At 39.0% G+C, this 18094-nt stretch overlaps 1 protein-coding gene across 4 annotated transcripts in view; it reads right to left on the bottom strand.

The window, feature by feature from the left end:
• Nucleotides 1-18094, bottom strand: part of ADD3 (adducin 3) — a 133360-nt gene that overhangs the window by 57755 nt on the left and 57511 nt on the right. Inside the window, exon 1 of one of the 4 annotated variants that reach the window (XM_075534915.1) lies at nt 2944-2961. The exons of the other annotated variants lie outside the window; for them this stretch is intronic. The gene's annotated coding sequence lies outside the window, so the exon portion shown is untranslated. Of the gene's footprint in view, nt 1-2943; nt 2962-18094 lie in introns of those variants that run through there. 4 annotated transcript variants of the gene reach the window in all.

Raw genomic sequence — 18094 nt, 5'->3', positions numbered from 1 at the left:
CTGTTCTGGGAATATAGAGAAGAAACTACTCCCTGGGAAGAAGGATCAAAGGGTTAGGATGAAAGAAAAACATTCTTCATATGCCTTTTATATCTTTTTTTAACCATAGGCACTTAAAATTATTTTTAGTTATTGGTGTAGAAAGCATGATAAAGTAGAACTCCTACAGAGTCCTGGGACAAATTTGTGGCAAGGAAGATATGTGCAGAGTCCATCAGTGGTCAATAGACCATCTTCATGTAGTTTAACACTGGAAATAGACCATCTTCATGTAGTTTAACTCTCTTTATGTAGTTTAACTCTCTCTTCCCAATCTTTTGTGGTCGGGTTTGTATGTTACTTTTCATTAATACAACATGCATAAAAAATGACAGCATTTTAACATAATGGAGTGTACAGCAAGGGACTTGGGAGTAGCTATACAGGGATTGTTGAAAAATCCACTCCATTTTATTTACATTACTTAATTATTACAAGAAAAATTAGTATTTTGAGGATACTAATATTTATGTTGTATAAAACTGTCAAACAAAATCTGCTTTTCAAATCTTCAAATTTCAATACCTAACAGCAAACTGGTGGTCCAACCTGGCTCTGGAGGAGCTGTAAAAGCCAGAGTGGAGCAGTACTTTTAAGAGTTCAAAGGGAGACTGGAGAGCAAAATTAGCCCAGTGGGAACGGAAACCAACATTTAAAAAATGAAACAGAATGGAAAATAAACTATTTTCCATATTGTAAGGGAAACTTATTTCAAAAACTGGGTAATACTGTATTAGGTGTACACTTGGACCTTGATGTGAAAATGCATTTCTTACTATGAGTTGCTGTCAAAAGTTTAAAAGCTTCTTACCCAAGGCTACTTAACTAATAATTACACAGAGTGCAGGCAATGCCTTCAGGATGGGTCTTTGTACACTTGGGTAAGAGGCTGGCCTAGTTTCAGCTTGAACCTTTATTTTCCCGGCCAAGAGGTCTTTATATCGTGATCTCTGTTGCTCAGATATAAAAAGTTTCTAAAATTCCTGACATATTAACTTTATTTAAATCAGAGCTTTAATTTGCTGTGATTTATAAGAATGATTCTGGGTTCAAATGTAATCATTCTTTTCCTCAATTATTATAAACTCTTGTTAGTATTTGTGGAATGAGCCCTTACATGAGAGTTTGGGTATTCTGAATTGGAAAGGAATTTAGCTAATCCACATTCCTAATTTAACAAGTAAAAAGCCTACTGTCTAAAGAAGTGAAATAACTTGTAGTCTCTTGATTCCCTGGCCAGCGCTTTCTTTCTAGATGTCATGGCAGGAGGCAGCTAACCACAACTACTACACCAAGTTACAAAGAGGAAGCTGCAGTAAGAGATGCTAGAAGCCAAGGTCCAAAGAGGATGACACAATGTCACCCCTGAAAACTGGACAGAAAACATACCATTTTCAACAGTCAGCTTTTTTTCCCCCAGCAAAATGTAGAAATATTTTAATTTACATTATCATATTACAATGAACCAATGAGTCAAAATTCACAATTACACATCAACAGTGAGCTTTGCTTTTAACTTGCTTGCACCAAATGGGTGTGTCTGCCCAAAAGAGGCAGCCAACTATCAATACCGACATGACACAGTGCCGCTTCTCATCATGCCCACTTGGGTCTGATCATACACGAATCCTTCACAGACATTTAAAACCCAGCTACAAAGAGAACCTAAGTGCGAAGGGGGCGGGAGGTCTGACCCTATGTGCAAAGAAAACACTGCTGAAAACGGAGCTCACTGAACAATGCATCTCCTCCTCTCTGCCTTACTGTTCACTTCACACACTCCAGAAAGAACACAGAGGCCCGGAACTGACATGACATGGGACAGAAGTTGGGGTTGTAGTCTTCCCCAACTCTTCTGATGAAAACCCAGCAGCAACAGGACAAAGCGTCATTATGACAGAAATGAAAGGCTCTATAGATGCAGTCTTTTTTTTAATTCAATGAACCGACTCTTACACACAAAGTTCATGCCACGATGTCTCGAGACACAAGCTTGCCACATTATCTATTAAGGAGTCCAAAACACAATTTCAAATATCTTGATGTTAAATACTTAGTACATTTGGGAGACAATGATACTTTTCCTTATTTCCAATAGTCTGTGTAAAACCAATAAAGCAACAATAACCACCAGTAAACTAAGGGGTGGGGTGGGGTAAATAAAAGGACAAATACATTAACAGGAAGATTTCTGTTGAGTAATAAAATCTTTAGTTCCTTCCCAATAAGATTATTGTATGTCACCAGCAGCTGGCACAAAATTAGCAATCTATTTTATCTATACTCCCCCCAAGTTGTGAGCTCCCTCCCAGTGTTACAATAGACAATCCAAAACTTACCCCCAAAAGGTGAAGCTGCTATATATTTCTTAAGCTGGTTTTTGTGTGGCAATTCTGATGCAATGCTGCCCTAAAAATGAACTTTGTTTTTAGCAGAAAGACATCCATACTCAGTGCGGTTAGAGCAAAGGGTGGAGCCCACTCCGGGGAAGCAACACACCCAGGCAGGCTTCAGAGAGAGCAAACTGCACATTAATATTGCTACAGTTGTTCAGGGCCACAGAACAACAATTAATTAGTTAATCTTCCTCAGAGAAACAGGGGAAAGTTCATGCTTCCAGATCAGCTTTACCTGCTTTGAAGTGAAATATAAGACTCAATTTCTTTTTCTTGAAGAAAGGAAAGAGAAAATGTGAAGTAGATCATGCAGCTCAATCAAGAGAACTCGAGGCAGAAGGGAACTAGTACATAGGAAGTCCAACCATGCCAACATCTAAGTTTAGCAACAGCAGCTTTTATATATCTCAAGGTGTCAGAAACATTGCTTATTCTAGAACTTTACTTTGTGACCTATTTTCAGGGGACCTGGACAGGAACATAAGCAAATTACATACCCTCTCCTTACCGATGTTCTCGTTCTCCTGGGTACGAAGGAAAAATAAAAGCAGAGTTGCTGTAAACAAACAAACCAAAGAACAAAAAAAATAAGGGGTGGAGTTTGATTTATTGACTTTCTTTGATAGGACACTGAAATGAATACATAAAAGGAAAAATTTTCTTGATGAATGATACCAACACAGAGACTGTGCTTTTAAAAAATTTGTAATCTCCTATTTTTTCAAGTACTTTCATGAGCCATAATTCTTTATGACTTATTTCTAAATAAGATATCCCACAAGATACACATTTTCTGTCTAAACATTTTCAACTATGTCTAAAAGATATTATCAGCTAGTTAACTATCAGATATCTGATTATTAAAAGTGCTTTTACTGTGAAATATCTGATTATTGTTCAAATTGTTAATCAATATAGCTTTCTATATGTGTACACCTAGACACAATCAAGAGTTCCTTCTAATGGAATCCCTAGAACTCACAAATAGGAAAACAAATGTCTGTGATAAAAAATCTAAATATGCAAAATAATAAGCTATATAATAGTTTACACTGAACTCAAAACAAATAGAAAAGATGTTGAGGGTAGACCATGAAAATACTATTTTTAGCTACATATGCTCTCATATTATCCTTGCTAACTTCTATTGCATCAATCTGGAACAATAAATAAGCACCAAGTACTGAGCATGTGCAGTATTTAGCAAGATGGCCTAAGATACCCTTCTTTCAGAATGCTGGGAGGGGTGCTGACTGGTCGAATCTTTTGCTAGTTTATGAGGTCACTCTTATCGCATGACAAACTATTGCTGTTAGTTGCCATCAAGACTCAAATCTCCCTTTTCAAAGTCTAATATGTAATTATGAATCACCTGCTGCCATCTCTTGCTCTCCTTCATTCCATTCTCACACTGTACAACTCAAAGCTATTAGTTAGGTTATTTTAGAAGAATTTCATTTTAATACTTTTTGGATTTACATTGCTGAAAAAGATCTGTTTTCAAGTCAAACTTCACTTTCACAGCTGCAAAGGAAATGACAGGAAAAGGAAAAATACAGCCAATATATATCAGCAATTAATTCCATGCACAACAGCCCAGCTGTTTGTGCATGGAAGAACCGGCCCGTTTCCTTTTGGGGCTTTCACCACTGAAAATTGATCCTGCACGTTCAGAGACCCAAGCTGTTTGTAACATGTCAGGAATGTGCATAAGATCACACAGAGTTGAAGAGACAAAATGAAATCCAGATCTAGTTTTCTTGGGACTTGCCAGTATTATTTCATAACTTACACACACACACAGAGAGAGAGAGAGAGAGAGAGAGAGAGAGAGAGAGAGAGAGAGAGAGAGAGAGAGAGAGAGAGAGAGAGAAATCCTCCCTTCTGAACTTTCTTCTGTAAAGAAGAAAATCTGCCAACACATTAGCTCTAGAATCACGGAAAGACACTGATTTATTGGCACGGACAATGTGTGACACCCTAAGGAACCCACATACTCTTAGTATGTAAAGCCAGCCAATGCTTTTTGGACTTATATAGCTGTTTGCTCAGTGAGTAGTTTAGTCCCTTAAAACAATCCTCATGAATGTCAACGTTGTTGGGGACCAGTTCTTTTACCACAGTCACGCAGAAAAGCAAGTTTTTCTTGGTTAGCTCAGACATTACTTGGCACTCACAGGCACCTGTTTTATTAGGGATCCATGTAAATGTACTGATCAAATCTCCTAGGGTAACTCTCAGGCCAGCACATTTCAGCTGGATGGATTTTGAGTCAGAATACTCCAAGTGCCAGAGGCTGAACAGAGTATAAGCTCATGTAAGACTCAAGAAGGATTCTACCCCCCACACCCTTTGCCCTCCAGTTCTAATTTTGCTCCAAATAGATCTCGTAATGTGACACTTTGTTTTCAGTATGTAAAATGAGTTGTGATTAGCTATTGTTATAAAAATTAAGAGAAAGAGAAAGATGACATCTTTAGAACAAAATCATTCACAGCATATTGTTACTATCTTACTGTTTTGTTTTTTGTGTGTACCTGTGTTTTTTACAGGAAACTATGAATCTCCATGAATGAATTTTCATTGTCCCAGGGACCCACATCAGCTGCTCCAGTCTAGGCACTCCTTATAACCTGTGTAAGCTCACTCACACGGTAATTGGTAATGGCACACTCACTCTGAGCACACTAGGGCCAGGGGCTTAACCAGGGACCAGAAGACAAGCTCCAAATATGAGTGTGAGACATTCTATTATTCCATACACTCCAGATCGAAGAAGCTCATTAGGTGCCACACCTCATGCCAGCACGAGAAGCTAGCTCCAGTGAAAGTGCTATGAAGCCCGAGAGGAAGAAGTATGATTTGTTAAAAGAAATATCAGGTGCCTTGAACGTGTGATAGGTGGATAACAAAACCAAAAATAGTTTAAAATCCCCTTTTCCTTTTTGAAGGGACAGCATCTGGCCAAGGGTATTTGGTGGGGCAGGGACTGGTGGGATGAGGAGAGTTTAATATTTGGATGACAAGTGACACTAACTTCTAGAAATATGATATTCTTGGTGACTCAAACAAGCACAGGGATGAGCTCCACGGACAAACTTCAGCTCTGTAGGACATTCATTCTAGCTTAAAAAACCTAAGGAAAGAAACTCCCCCCACCTACAAGGGTGGATGAGAAAAGGTCTGTCTGAACCAGTTAAATCAGGTCGCACTTCAACTCCTGATAATCTAAATGGAACCGGAGGTGTCACTAAAAAGCCGTCACCAAGAGAAGTCACTTATATGAAACTGCTGATAGATTTTTAAAATGCATTCCCAAATAGTGTTTTATACACGATGCAACCTTCAAATATACAGCAAATTTGAAAAACTTTTAGTGGTTATATACTTCTACTCTTAGCACTGCACTACACTTGCTTTATCACTGATCACCGTATCTCTTCGTCCCTTTTTCCACCCTCTAACCGAACTTATTTTTAGTGCTTCCCAACAGACATTAGCATGTTTCTCCCACACACTTCAGCCTACTCTCAGTATTTGTCTATGGCTTTGTCTGATGTAAAATGTACATATGGGATAATGTACAAGCCTAGGTGTACACAAATACGGTGCAGTATTTCCTCTCTCCAGAAAGTTCCCCGACACCTTTATCCAGGACATCCCCACTCCCACTTTCCCTGGTGCAGTTACTGTTTTGATTTTTTTAAAACCTGCCCAAAGTCATCCCTTTGCAACCTGGGCCTTAACACATTCTCCTCCAGGTTACGTAACATGCCCTTGGTCTCTCAGGACAACTGGCAAACAGGAATGCTAAAGAGGGAAGGAGTTGAAGACAAGATCATAAAACTACAAAGAAGGGTACACTCAGTCAGTGGGGGGATTCAGCCAGTTTGCACCAGTTTGGCAGACCGATATTTATTTTTTTTAGTTTGGTGAACCAGTTGTTAAAATGGCACTTGCAGGGTTTTTGCTAAACCGCCCAATGTGGAAATCACAAAATTTTTAACGTTCAACTGAGCAACAGCCTATTTTAAGCACCCCTAGTAATGTTCATTCTGTCCACAGGTATAAAAAATTAGATGGAACAATTTATTTATTCATTTTAGAAAACCCATTATACTTTTGGTGAAATAGTACATTTTATTCCTTTGTCTGTTACTTCAGTAAACAAACATATAACGTACAGAAAACAAAGTGCCAAACATCCAGAGGGTGACATGTTGTCATTCACTTCAGCTTTGTGTTACACCCCAAATTCCCAAGATATTATGTGTGAACTGTGCAATTCCTGAAAGTGTTCAAAGAGATAAAATATTGTCAGATCAATTGCTATAAGTTCAGCAGAAGCGGAAAGGGTTTTTTCAAAGATGAATACAGTATGTTCAGAGAACAGAAGTCGCTTGTTTCTAAGATATCAAAACACAATGACTACTGTCTAATTGGCCTACCTCTAAAGGAGTGAAATCCTACTCCTACAGTGAAAAGATGGTTACATAAAATTACATCGTTGATGATGCTTGGGTTAAAGTGAAGAATATTGAAAATGGGACACCAATCAAGAAGCAATGTGGAAATACCTCAATATAATAAGTTTTATTAGATATTATTTAATATTTTTCACTAATATTTTAAAACTCATAACAATCTACATACTTTGTGCACCTTTTTTATTCTTATTATTTGTGTTAGTCTGGGTAGACTAAAGAAACAAATTCATAAACATGCATATGTGTATAAGAAAGGGTTTTATATATAAGAGCAATTGAATATTGAGGAAACATCCCAGCCCAGTCAAGATCAAGTCCATAACCCGATATTAGCCCTTATGTACAATACCAATCTATAAAGCCCTCTTCAGACTCATGAAACTCATGCAATGATGCTGAATGCAGGAAGATCCAGGCAAGTGGATGCAAAGTCTTGTGGATCCAGTGGCAGTAAGCATCTTAGTGCTGGCAGGGGTCTCCATGTGGTTCCTTCAGCTCCAAAACTGACTGCCTCATGGTAGTTTCACATGGTTTCTCCTAGAGAAATGTCTTGCAGGGAGTGAGCCTTGTCTGTAGAATGTCAGGGAGTGAGCAGAGAGAGAGAAAGTGTCCCACCTCCATGGAGGAAATGCCAGAGTTCCCAGAAACCTCAAGAGAAGGCCATGCCCACACAGAGGTTTATATCCCGATTGACAAGCTAGACTCCACCCCTGCACTCCTAATCCTCAAATTGACACCAGATTGTGTAACTACCACATTATTTAAGTACAACTATGAAATAATAAACTACCTTATATATTTAATATTTAAAATGGTCATGAGGCAGCAAACCAGTTGTAAAATTATTTGAATCCCACCACTGGGTAGGACTCATCTATTCCAGTTACCTAACTTCTTAGGTGTGGGAAGAGTCCCTGGGTGGTATGAAAGGCTAATGACTTGGGTTGCTAAACAGAAGGGAGAAGTTTCAAGTTCACCCACAGGTACCTTGAAAGAAATAGGGTGGGGGAAGTCACTGAAAACCCTAGGAGGCAGAATTGACTTGACAGCAACTGGTCTTTAGATAAGGGAAAGAAATCATGGAAATTTTTGACTGTCTCTTCAGTCATCCTGCTGAGCAGTAATTTATGGGCAGGGCCTAGCCTGGCACCCTGAGGAACCGGCTCTACATTTCATTTGGGGATGAAGTGAGCAGAAACTTTTTGAGTTATCGCCAAATGAAAGTAATAAAGAAAAGAAAGAAAATGAAACAACAACAAAATAGTTAAGCACCCAAAACAAAAACCTGAAGTTAAGTGTCACTAAACTGGAAAGAAAGTATTAGATGGGGGAGAGATAATCACAGGACATACTAAAAGGCAAGAGAGCGGAAAAAAGAGGCTAAAAGTCAGTGTGTGTAAACTTTTGTGCCCTCAGAGACAGGTGTACGGCCAGGTAGGTTCAAGCGGCTCTGGAGTCATTCAACATGCTTTACGCATGTGTTCCTTGTTCTTCCTACGCAACCTCATCGAGTAGGAAATGCCCTTACTAACCCCCTGCCATAGGCATGAAAACAGAGCCTCCAAGAGAGTGAAAGAATATGCTCACAAACCTAAAGTCAGTGAAGTTAAGACAATATGATTTTTATACATCACAGGTGGACTTCATAATAGGCCAAATTCACATATAGTGGGAAGGCTCTAGTTAAAGAAAACCCAGAGAGTTGGCAAATCCTAAAAATCCACTGCTGTTGAGTCCATTCTGACTCAGTGACCCCACAGGACAGAGCAGAACTGCTCCACAGGGTTTCTGAGGCTGCAACTCTTCACAGAAGCAGACTGCTTTACCTTTCTGCAACAGTGGGTTTAAACCACCAACCTTATGGTTAGCAGACCAATGCTTAATCCACTGTGCTACCAGGGATAGTTGTAGAGGAATTTGAATAATGTAAGAGTTTCAACCGAAGGAGCAAAACTCAAGGGATGGGGTTAGCGTGTGGGAAAGGCCCGGGCATAAAAACGGAGTAATGCTCTGGGAACAAGAGTAGTGGTGCGTCCTCCGTCACAGCGGGCTTTCCAGAACAGTCTGCCTTGCTAGAGTGATGAAAAGTCAAAGATGTCCCTAGAATCACAGGAGGGCCCCCGAGTAGTTCGTATTCTGCCATGGCTCGTTTTCCACAATGACTATTCTCAGAAGTGATAATACAACGTGGGTAACTTCTTGATTAAAAAGTTGACTACGGGGCTCATGCTTCAGTAGATAATAAAAGCCTAGCCAGGCAAGTTGGTGGACTGCAGCTGTTGTCTGTGAGCATCTTTGACTACATGTTGCAATTCCCTACTTGAAGGATGGGTCTTCCTTGCAGAGATGAATACCAGGAAGGAAGGTCCCCAATGAGCATCCACGCTGCAGTGAAACTTCATACTCTACCACTCTCTGCCTTTCTTCTACCGCAGCACCCATCACGCTCAATCACAATGATCGGTTCAGTAGTATCTCTCTCATACATGATTCGAGCAACTGGAGGGCTGGGTCACAGAGCCTGGCACACAAAAGTTCACAAAACAGTAACACGGCAAGTAGATAATGTCTCTCTCGTGCCGACTGAATCGGTGACATGGCTATTTGTTAAGAAGTAATCTAGGATCTCTACAGGAAGTAGTTGCAGAAAAAGCAAGGTTAGGGATAAAATATGTTCAAAATTGGCTTTTAAAAAAATAGATAAACCTGCAATAACTGACAGGTCAAGCCTATTAAAGCTGATGTTAAGACTTAGTATGTAATTAGGCCAAAAGACACAGCATGATCCCATTTAAACAATAATTAAGCACCTAAATGAGCACGGATTGTGGAATGTAAAGTTGCCAGACCTAAGGTAGAAATACTGTGGCTTTGACTCTACCAGGCATACAAGGCAAGCTAGGAACTACTTCTAAGACAAAGATTACATGGGGTAAAAACAAAACAAAAAATCAATCCATAGAATAAAGAGTGAAGAATAAATATAGATGTGCTCTTAAAAACAAATTCACAAATAATTTCTGCGTATGGGAAAAGTCTGAAGACTTAATAGAAAACAATAAAGATGAAATATAAGATGATTACAATTTCTGAAACATTTAAGACACCTGCAATATTTTGTTTCAAATGTTACTTTTGAACGGATCACTTCCAATTAAGGATACAGGGGCTATGCAGACAAATTTTTTTAAAAGCTAATTGGGGAAAAAAAGCACCTGCCAAGTGCCCAGTGAGTTGCCTGAAATTTCTTTTTTTTAATTGTTACTTTTTCTATGAGACAAACTACTTAGTTTGGAAAATGTACACTTCAAATAATTTGCCCAGTAAAAACATATACTACAGATGTATTGTAAATTTTAAGTATTATGCATAAATGGTGTTTCTGTAAGTTCTCAACAAACAAACAAATAATAATCAAGTACTTGGCTCCAAAGAAGGTGCCTTGGTAGTGTAATGGGCTATGGAGGATGCTAATCACAAGGACTGCAGTTCAAAATCACAGCTACTTGGGCAAAAGATGAGGCTTTCTGCTCCCATAAAGGTGTAAAGTCTCAGAAACCCACAGGGACAGTTCTGTCCTGTCCTACAAGGTGGCCATGAGTCAGAATTGACTTGACAACAGTTGAGTTTAGCACCAAACAGTGCTATACACTATGACAGGTGGCCAACTTAACCACGCACCTAACTTGTATGCCCCATTAATAACCTTAGTTTCTCTGAGACCAGCCTCCACATATGCACTGTGTGTTCATGGCAAAATCCACATCCAATCCACTACACTGCAGTCTGAAGGATCCCCAAATACTATCACAAGCTATTTCCACAGTAGGGCAAAAGAAAGGTTTAGATGCTCTCCACCTATCTCCACTCCCATTCCTCAGCCCTTGCCCCAATTCTCTCTGGCCTCAGTGCAAATGTCTTCATGAATGTTCCCCTTAGATTGTTGGTATATTTGCCTTAGACAAGTAGCACGGTGGACAGTTTAATTAAAAAATAAAAACAAGCAGGCTTGTGAAAACATCTCTTCTTTGCATTTAGGGTGGTGGTGGTAGGGATGGGCGTTTTGGTTTACAGTAGCAAGTTTTCAGCCTCCAATTACTATTAAAGTCAGGAAATATCCACTCGTTCTGTGCCAAGATCTAAAGCTGTGAAGATCATACAACCCACTCTGATTTTATATTTGAGAATTTTTAAATTTGCATTCTAAATCAGTAAAAATCAACTCATCAACAAATCGTTCTCTTCTGTATTCTGCTTAACAATTTATTCTTTAACAACAATTCATTCAATATCTATTATGTGCTGTAATTGAGGAGGTAGTGTGGTAGAGAGTGCAAGAAATGAATGAGACATTGTCTGTGACTCTAAAATACTAGCAATTTAGTAAGTCAGGGGAGGGAGAGATGGCTTCTTAAACAATTATAGCACACTGTGCTCCCGAGTTATAATAGATGCATTATAGAGGCAGAAAAAGGAGTCAATTTGAAAGGTTTCTGGGACATTACCTTACAACTTAGTCTTAAAAGGTTGTGTAGTATGAAGGAGAAAAAAATCCAAGAAGAAAAAATACATAAACTCAATATACTTCTTACTCAACTCCATATTTTATCTCACTGCTTTACTTTAAGTTTCAAAGCTCGCAATTAACACAAAAGCAAAGTCAAAATTGTAACTGATTAATAGCTTAGCATGGTTTGTATAAGTTTAAGCTACAAAAAGTCTATTAGCAACCCACCACTTTTGATCCTTGCTTTTCCTTTCATTGTAATATGCTGATTTGCATGTTAAGAAAAGAAACACAAAAGTCATTTTATATACTTCGGAACAATGCTTTTTCTTAACATTGCACTAACCAATGGCTTACAAATAAGTAAACCCAATAATCTTGAAGCCAGTCAACCTGTGTTATCATATCATAATGGAAGGAGGCATAAGAATGTTCTAGGTTAAAATTAAGGTCAGAAAATAAAGATATGGTACGTCTGGCACAGATTACACTCGATCCTATGAGCTCAAGCCCTTAAAGGCATTATCAACTGCTATGTATGCAAAGACTAAGCGGAGGGGAGAAAAAATAAAAACCTAACTAATTGCAAGCATTGGGTTTTGTTAAGATACCTCAAGTTCTCAAGTGCACAGGCCAGGAAAGATGTTGATACATAACAGAAAAGTTACTTCTGTAGGTTGGGAAACTGAACTACTCTGATGAAATCCGCTTTTAAAGGTGAAAGGGATGACATGTTAAACTGCTGAGAAACAGGTCATCAATTTTGATCAAGTTACTATTGATGCCAAAAATACCGTAAGGCTCGAGTTTAAGCTTTTAAATACACATACATAACTCCCAAGTATGAAAAAGACAAATATGGAAAGCACCATTTACAGGCACCCTCTCATGACAACCTGAGAATCTCCTTAAAAACAAAAAAATTAAAGAATTAAAGTAGGATTACTGATATTCTGTGAAGTATTATTTTTTTTAATATTCTGTGAATTCTTGCCACGTTCTTTTAAATGTCAATCTCCTCTGCATTTAACCACAGCATATTGGTGGTACACAGCCAACGTATTAGGCCGCTTCATGTGACTGACAGCAAGAGCCATCTGTACTTCATGTTCAGGCTTTCACACCTACAACACTTGAGCTCTGACAAAAAAGAAACCATCTCCCCTTTACAACTGGGAAGCATAATGATATAGTAGAATTTCCTCAACAAGGCATGAATCTTTGCATAGTGTATAAATAGATTCCTCAGAATATTTAAAGAGAAAGAAAAAATCAAATCAAATAAAGCTTGTGAGAACCGCTTCTGAGCAATGTAGGCAGTGACTACAACAATACAAAAACTGAGTGGGAGGAGAGGGTGGAGTCAAGGCAGCAGATGAGGAGACAAGTTAAGGTGCCCTGGGTGGCACTCCTGTGATAAGGATGGTCACATAGTAACCAAGTAGCAGAGGCAGCAGTAGGAGCCACCACACCCACAGGGAACTAACTCTGTGGCTTATTTCACAGGAGCAGAGTACTGTGATTAAGGGAACAATTTTGGTTTTGTTTAACAGAAAGACTGCATGATCCTACAAAGGAGGGAAGCAAAAATAAGAGGTGTGAACAATATAAACAAATTTAGGATGGAATACATGTGTGGCACTTTAAGAAAACAACTACAAAACAATAACTAAATCATAGGAATATAATAAGGGGAACCAAAGCATTAAGTAGTATACTGTCAGATTCTAGAAACGCCATAATGCATACCTCCTATCACTGTGAGCTGGAATTGACTCAATGACAGTGAGTTTTAGCATGAAGATTGAAAAACCTGTGAACGATGAGGAGAAGCAATATCAAGTCCATGTAAACCCAGAGTTGCATGATTGGACCACACAAGAGTGTTTTATCCTGTGGACTCTACCAGCCTTCACAGAATGAGAACGCCATAGGGTGCTGGCTAGAATTCTGGAGTATGTGGATAGGGTAAGATTTCTCTTCACTCTGATTTTAAACTTGGCACATATAGCACCAATTCTCAATAGCTGAGACTTTAAAACTTCCTCCAAGACAAGCAGGACTGACTCCTTTAGGCTATTTACCAGTTGCCAAGTGCTTAATCAGAAACAGCTTTCAACCCCTTTAAACTATTCCTGCTGGTCCAATATAATAAATAATATGATGCTCTGAGTTAAAAAAGAGGAGTTGGAAAGAAAGCCAGCTCAAACCAGGGTCTTTAGAATTGCTTTTAAGTTAAAACAAAACTGAACTGAACTAGAGGAGGGAAACAACAACGCACACTTTTATGTCAGTAAAATGCTGATGTGACTAAATACTAAGACCTGCAAGAGCAAATTATCATACAACCCTTTATTTCAAGGCTAGCATTTCTATCCTTGCTATACCCCAGAAATAAGAATTGGGTGGGGGGTGGTGTTGGTAATTCAAGTTTTGTAAAAGATGATTTACTTACATATATCTATTCATTCTTTGAAGCATTAAATAATACTCTTCTATTGGAATTGGAAAAAGGACTCTGTACCTTCAACAAATGCTTACTTTTGCCAGGACATAAAAGTCAAGATGTACTTGATAAGCTAAAAGCAATTAGTGCACCTGGACTGGTGTTTTTAGTACAGTTGGAAGTGAGTCTCCAGCTGCAGCTTTATCACTTTGGCTCAGGGATTTAAAAATAAACATTTGTAGTTGGAACTCAAAAGAGATCCCTAACCATGAAAACCCACCCTCTGACATCAAGTTGATTCCGATGCACAGCAACCTTTTAGTACAGAGGAAGCCACCCTGTAGTATGTCCGAGGCTGTAAACCTTTACGGACACAGACTTCCTCCCCCGCTACTAGTGGGTTCCAAAATCAATTTAGTCAACAGCCCAACAGTTAACCAACTGTAAGCTGCTCTCAATATATACAGCCATTATATAGATCCTATCATTACTAATAGAAGTACTCATGAAGAGGTACTCCTAGAAATACCCTTTTATTTCAGTAATTAAAAAATACAAAAACTAACACACCACTTCTACAGATTTGATCACAGTAAAAATCGATATAAATTGCTCACAATTTGTGAAAGATATTATCTAAACCACAATCATAGTTAATTCACTACGGCAAGTGGGGTCAGAAGTTAGAAATTAAGTTGCCTGGCCTAAAAGCAACTGCTCAATGATGTGAAAAGAAAAATGGTAAATTAAAAACTAGGTTTTCATCAAGTCAGGAACTGTGGATACAGACAGGTTTCTTTTTGCCAGGTAAGAGTTGTTACAGAGATTCCTACTTAAAGCTAAATCTTGAGTTTAAATCATTTGCTTTCCCAAACTGCAGACAATAAAATGATGGGCAGAGTACTAAGTGAGTATTTTTTACAATGCTCAAAATCTTGAACAATAGAACTGGAAACATGAAAAAGAAATAAGATGTTATAAAGGAGGGCTAATACCTCTGAAAAACTTAGTACACTTGAAATGAAAATTACAACAGATTAAACAGACTAGATCTACTGGAAAGAGAATTAATAAACTGGAATGTAGATCTAAAGAAAAACTGCAAACTGAATGAACCAGAAAATCTACACAGGAAAAGATTATGTAACAGAGAATAAAAGGCTGACACAGAAAAAAGATGCCGAAGTCAAACATAGTGGACATCCCAGAGAGAAGAGAGAATAGGGGGTTGGTTCTACTCAAGGAGAAAATGGCTAGAATTTTTTCAGAATCATCAGAGATCTAGATCACCTAGAGAGGATTGAAAAACTAGACACACAGCAGATCTCAAAAACAAAAATTTTATAAACACAAGACAATTATTTTAAAGTGCTAAGAGAATATAACTACACCTTGTAGACCTAACAAAACTATCTTTCAAAAGTAAATATATGGGTGAACAAGTAAATGTGGTGAAGAAAGCTGATGGTGCCCGGCTATCAAAAGAGATAGTGACTGGGGTCTTAAAGGCTTGAAGATAAACAAGCGGCCATCTAGCTCAGAAGCAACAAAGCCCACATGGAAGAACACACCAGCCTGTGGGATCGAGTGGTCCCAAAGGGATCAGTTACCAGGCATCAAAGAACAAAAAATCATATCATTGACTGCACACCTCCATGATAGGATCGCTGAAGACAAATGGGTGCACAAGCAAATGTGGTGAAGAAAGCTGATGGTGCCCGGCTATCAAAAGAGATAGTGTTTGGGGTCTTAAAGGCTTGAAGGTGAACAAGTGGCCATCTCGCTCAGAAACAAATAAGCCCACATGGAAGAAGCACACCGGCCAGTGCGATCACGAGGTGCCCAAGGGACCAGATATAAGGCATCATGCAAAAAAAAAAAAAAAAAAGATATAAGTGTGTGTATGTATGTGTATATATGTGTATATGTATATATGTATGCGTATATATATATTATATTAAATGAAGGGGGAAGTGCAGAGTGGAGACCCAAGGCCCAAGTGTCGGCCAATGGAGATCCCCTCATAGAGGGGCTTAGGAAAGGAGATGGGTTAATTAGGGTGTGAGGTAGTATCGATGAAGAACACAGCTTTCCCCCAGATCCTGGATGCTTCCTCCCCCCAACTACCATGATCCGAATTCTACCTTGCAGGGCTGGATAGGACAGAGGCTGTGCACTGGTACATATGAGGGTTGGAGATACAGGGAATCCAGGTTGGATGATACCTCCAGGACCAAGGGCGTGAGGGACGATGCTGGGAGAGTGGAGGGTGAGTGGGTTGGAAAGGGGGAACTGATTACAAGGAGCCACATGTGACCTCTTCCCTGGGAGAGGGACAGCAGAGAAGGGGGGAAGGGAGACCCCGAATAGGGCAAGATATGACAAAATAACGAGGTATAAATTACCAAGGGCATATGAGGGAGGGGGGAAAAGGGAGGGAGGGGGGGAAAAAAAAAGAGGACCTGATGCAAGGGGCTTAAGTGAAGAGCAAATGCCTTGAGAATGATTGGGACAGGGAATGTATGGGTGTGCTTTATACAATTGATGTATGTATATGTATGGATTGTGGTAAGAGTTGTTGGAGTCCCTAATAAAATGTAAATGAAGAAAAGAGGAGAAAAAAATGATTAGGGCAAAGACTGTACAGATGTGCTTTATACAATTGATGTATGTATATGTATGAACTGTGAAAAGAATTGTATCAGCCCCAATAATTTGTTAAAAAATAAAAAATAATTAAAAAAAAAAAAAAAAAGTAAATATAAAATAAGAAATTAAGTGTCAAGAGACCAAAGCATTAACAATTTGAAATTGACTAATGGAACTTCCAAAGGATGAATTCACAGAGAAAGACATTAAAATTTTAATGGATGGGTGCACTTGTAACCATGTGAATAATTTTTTTAAATGACCATATGAAACAATAATAACATGATAATAATAATCATGACAACTTCAAGTACTTCAAAGCAAAGTTAGATAAGAAATGTTTTGAAACGGATTGTGATAGCCAATGTACAATTCTGCTGGACATGATGGAACTATGGACCAATATATATTAATTCCCAATTAATAAATAAAATTTAAAATGTGAAAAAACAAGGCTAAAAGCAGATGGAACTCAAATTTTCTTTTCAATAATATGTAAGGCAGGAATGAATTAGAGTTAAAGTGGTTTATGATCCTTAGACTCTAAAAAGGATGAGACAGCTACTCACTTTAGATTCTGTAGAGAATGCACATTAAAATTTTATGACCAACTAAGTCAAGCCCACTTGCAGAGTCAATTCTGACCCATAGATACCCTTTTTAAAAAATCATTTTATTAGGGGCTCATACAACTCTTATCACAATCCATACAGACATCAATTGTGTAAAGCACATTTGTGCATTCATTGTCCTCATCATTCTCAAAACATTTGCTCTCCATCTAAGCCCCTGGCATCAGCTCCGCATATTGCCCCCTCCCTCCCAGTTCCCTCTTCCCTCATATACCCTTGATAATTTATAAATTATTATTTTGTGATATCTTGCCCTATCCAACGTCTCCCTTCACCCACTTTTCTGTTGTCCATCCCCCAGGGAGGAGGTCACATGTACATCCCTGTAATCGGTTCCCCCTTTCCAACCCACGCTCCCCCCACCCTCCCAGTATCACCACTCACACCAATGGTCCTGAAGGGATCATCTGTCCTGGATTCCCCGTGTTTCCAGTTCCTATCTGTAGCAGTGTACATCCTCTGATCTAGTCAGATTTGTAAGGTAGAATGGGGATCATGATAGTGAAGAAGGAAGCATTTACGAACCAGAGGAAAGTTGTAGGTTTCATCGTTGCTACATGGCACCCTGACTGGCTCGTCTCCTCCCGGAGACCCTTCTGTAAGAGGATGTCCAGTGGCCTACAAATGGGCTTTGGGTCTCAACTCCCCACTTTGCCCCCCTTTCACTTTGGTATGATTTTTTGTTCTGATGATGCCTGATAACTGATCCCTTCGACACCTCGTGATCACACAGGCTAGTGTGCTTCTTCCATGTGGGCTTTGTTGCTTCTGAGCTAGATGGCTGCTTGTTTACCTTCAAGCCTTTAAGACCCCCGACGCTATACCTTTTGATAGCCGGGCACCATCAGCTTTCTTCACATTTGGTTACTCACCCACTTTGTCTTCAGCGGTTGGGTCAGAAAGGTAAGCATCACAGAATGCCAATTTAATAGAAGAAA

This window comes from Tenrec ecaudatus, chromosome 16 (assembly GCF_050624435.1).
Source record: "Tenrec ecaudatus isolate mTenEca1 chromosome 16, mTenEca1.hap1, whole genome shotgun sequence".
Classification (NCBI taxonomy): Eukaryota; Metazoa; Chordata; class Mammalia; order Afrosoricida; family Tenrecidae; genus Tenrec; species Tenrec ecaudatus.
This window is presented reverse-complemented; position numbering and strand designations above follow the sequence as displayed.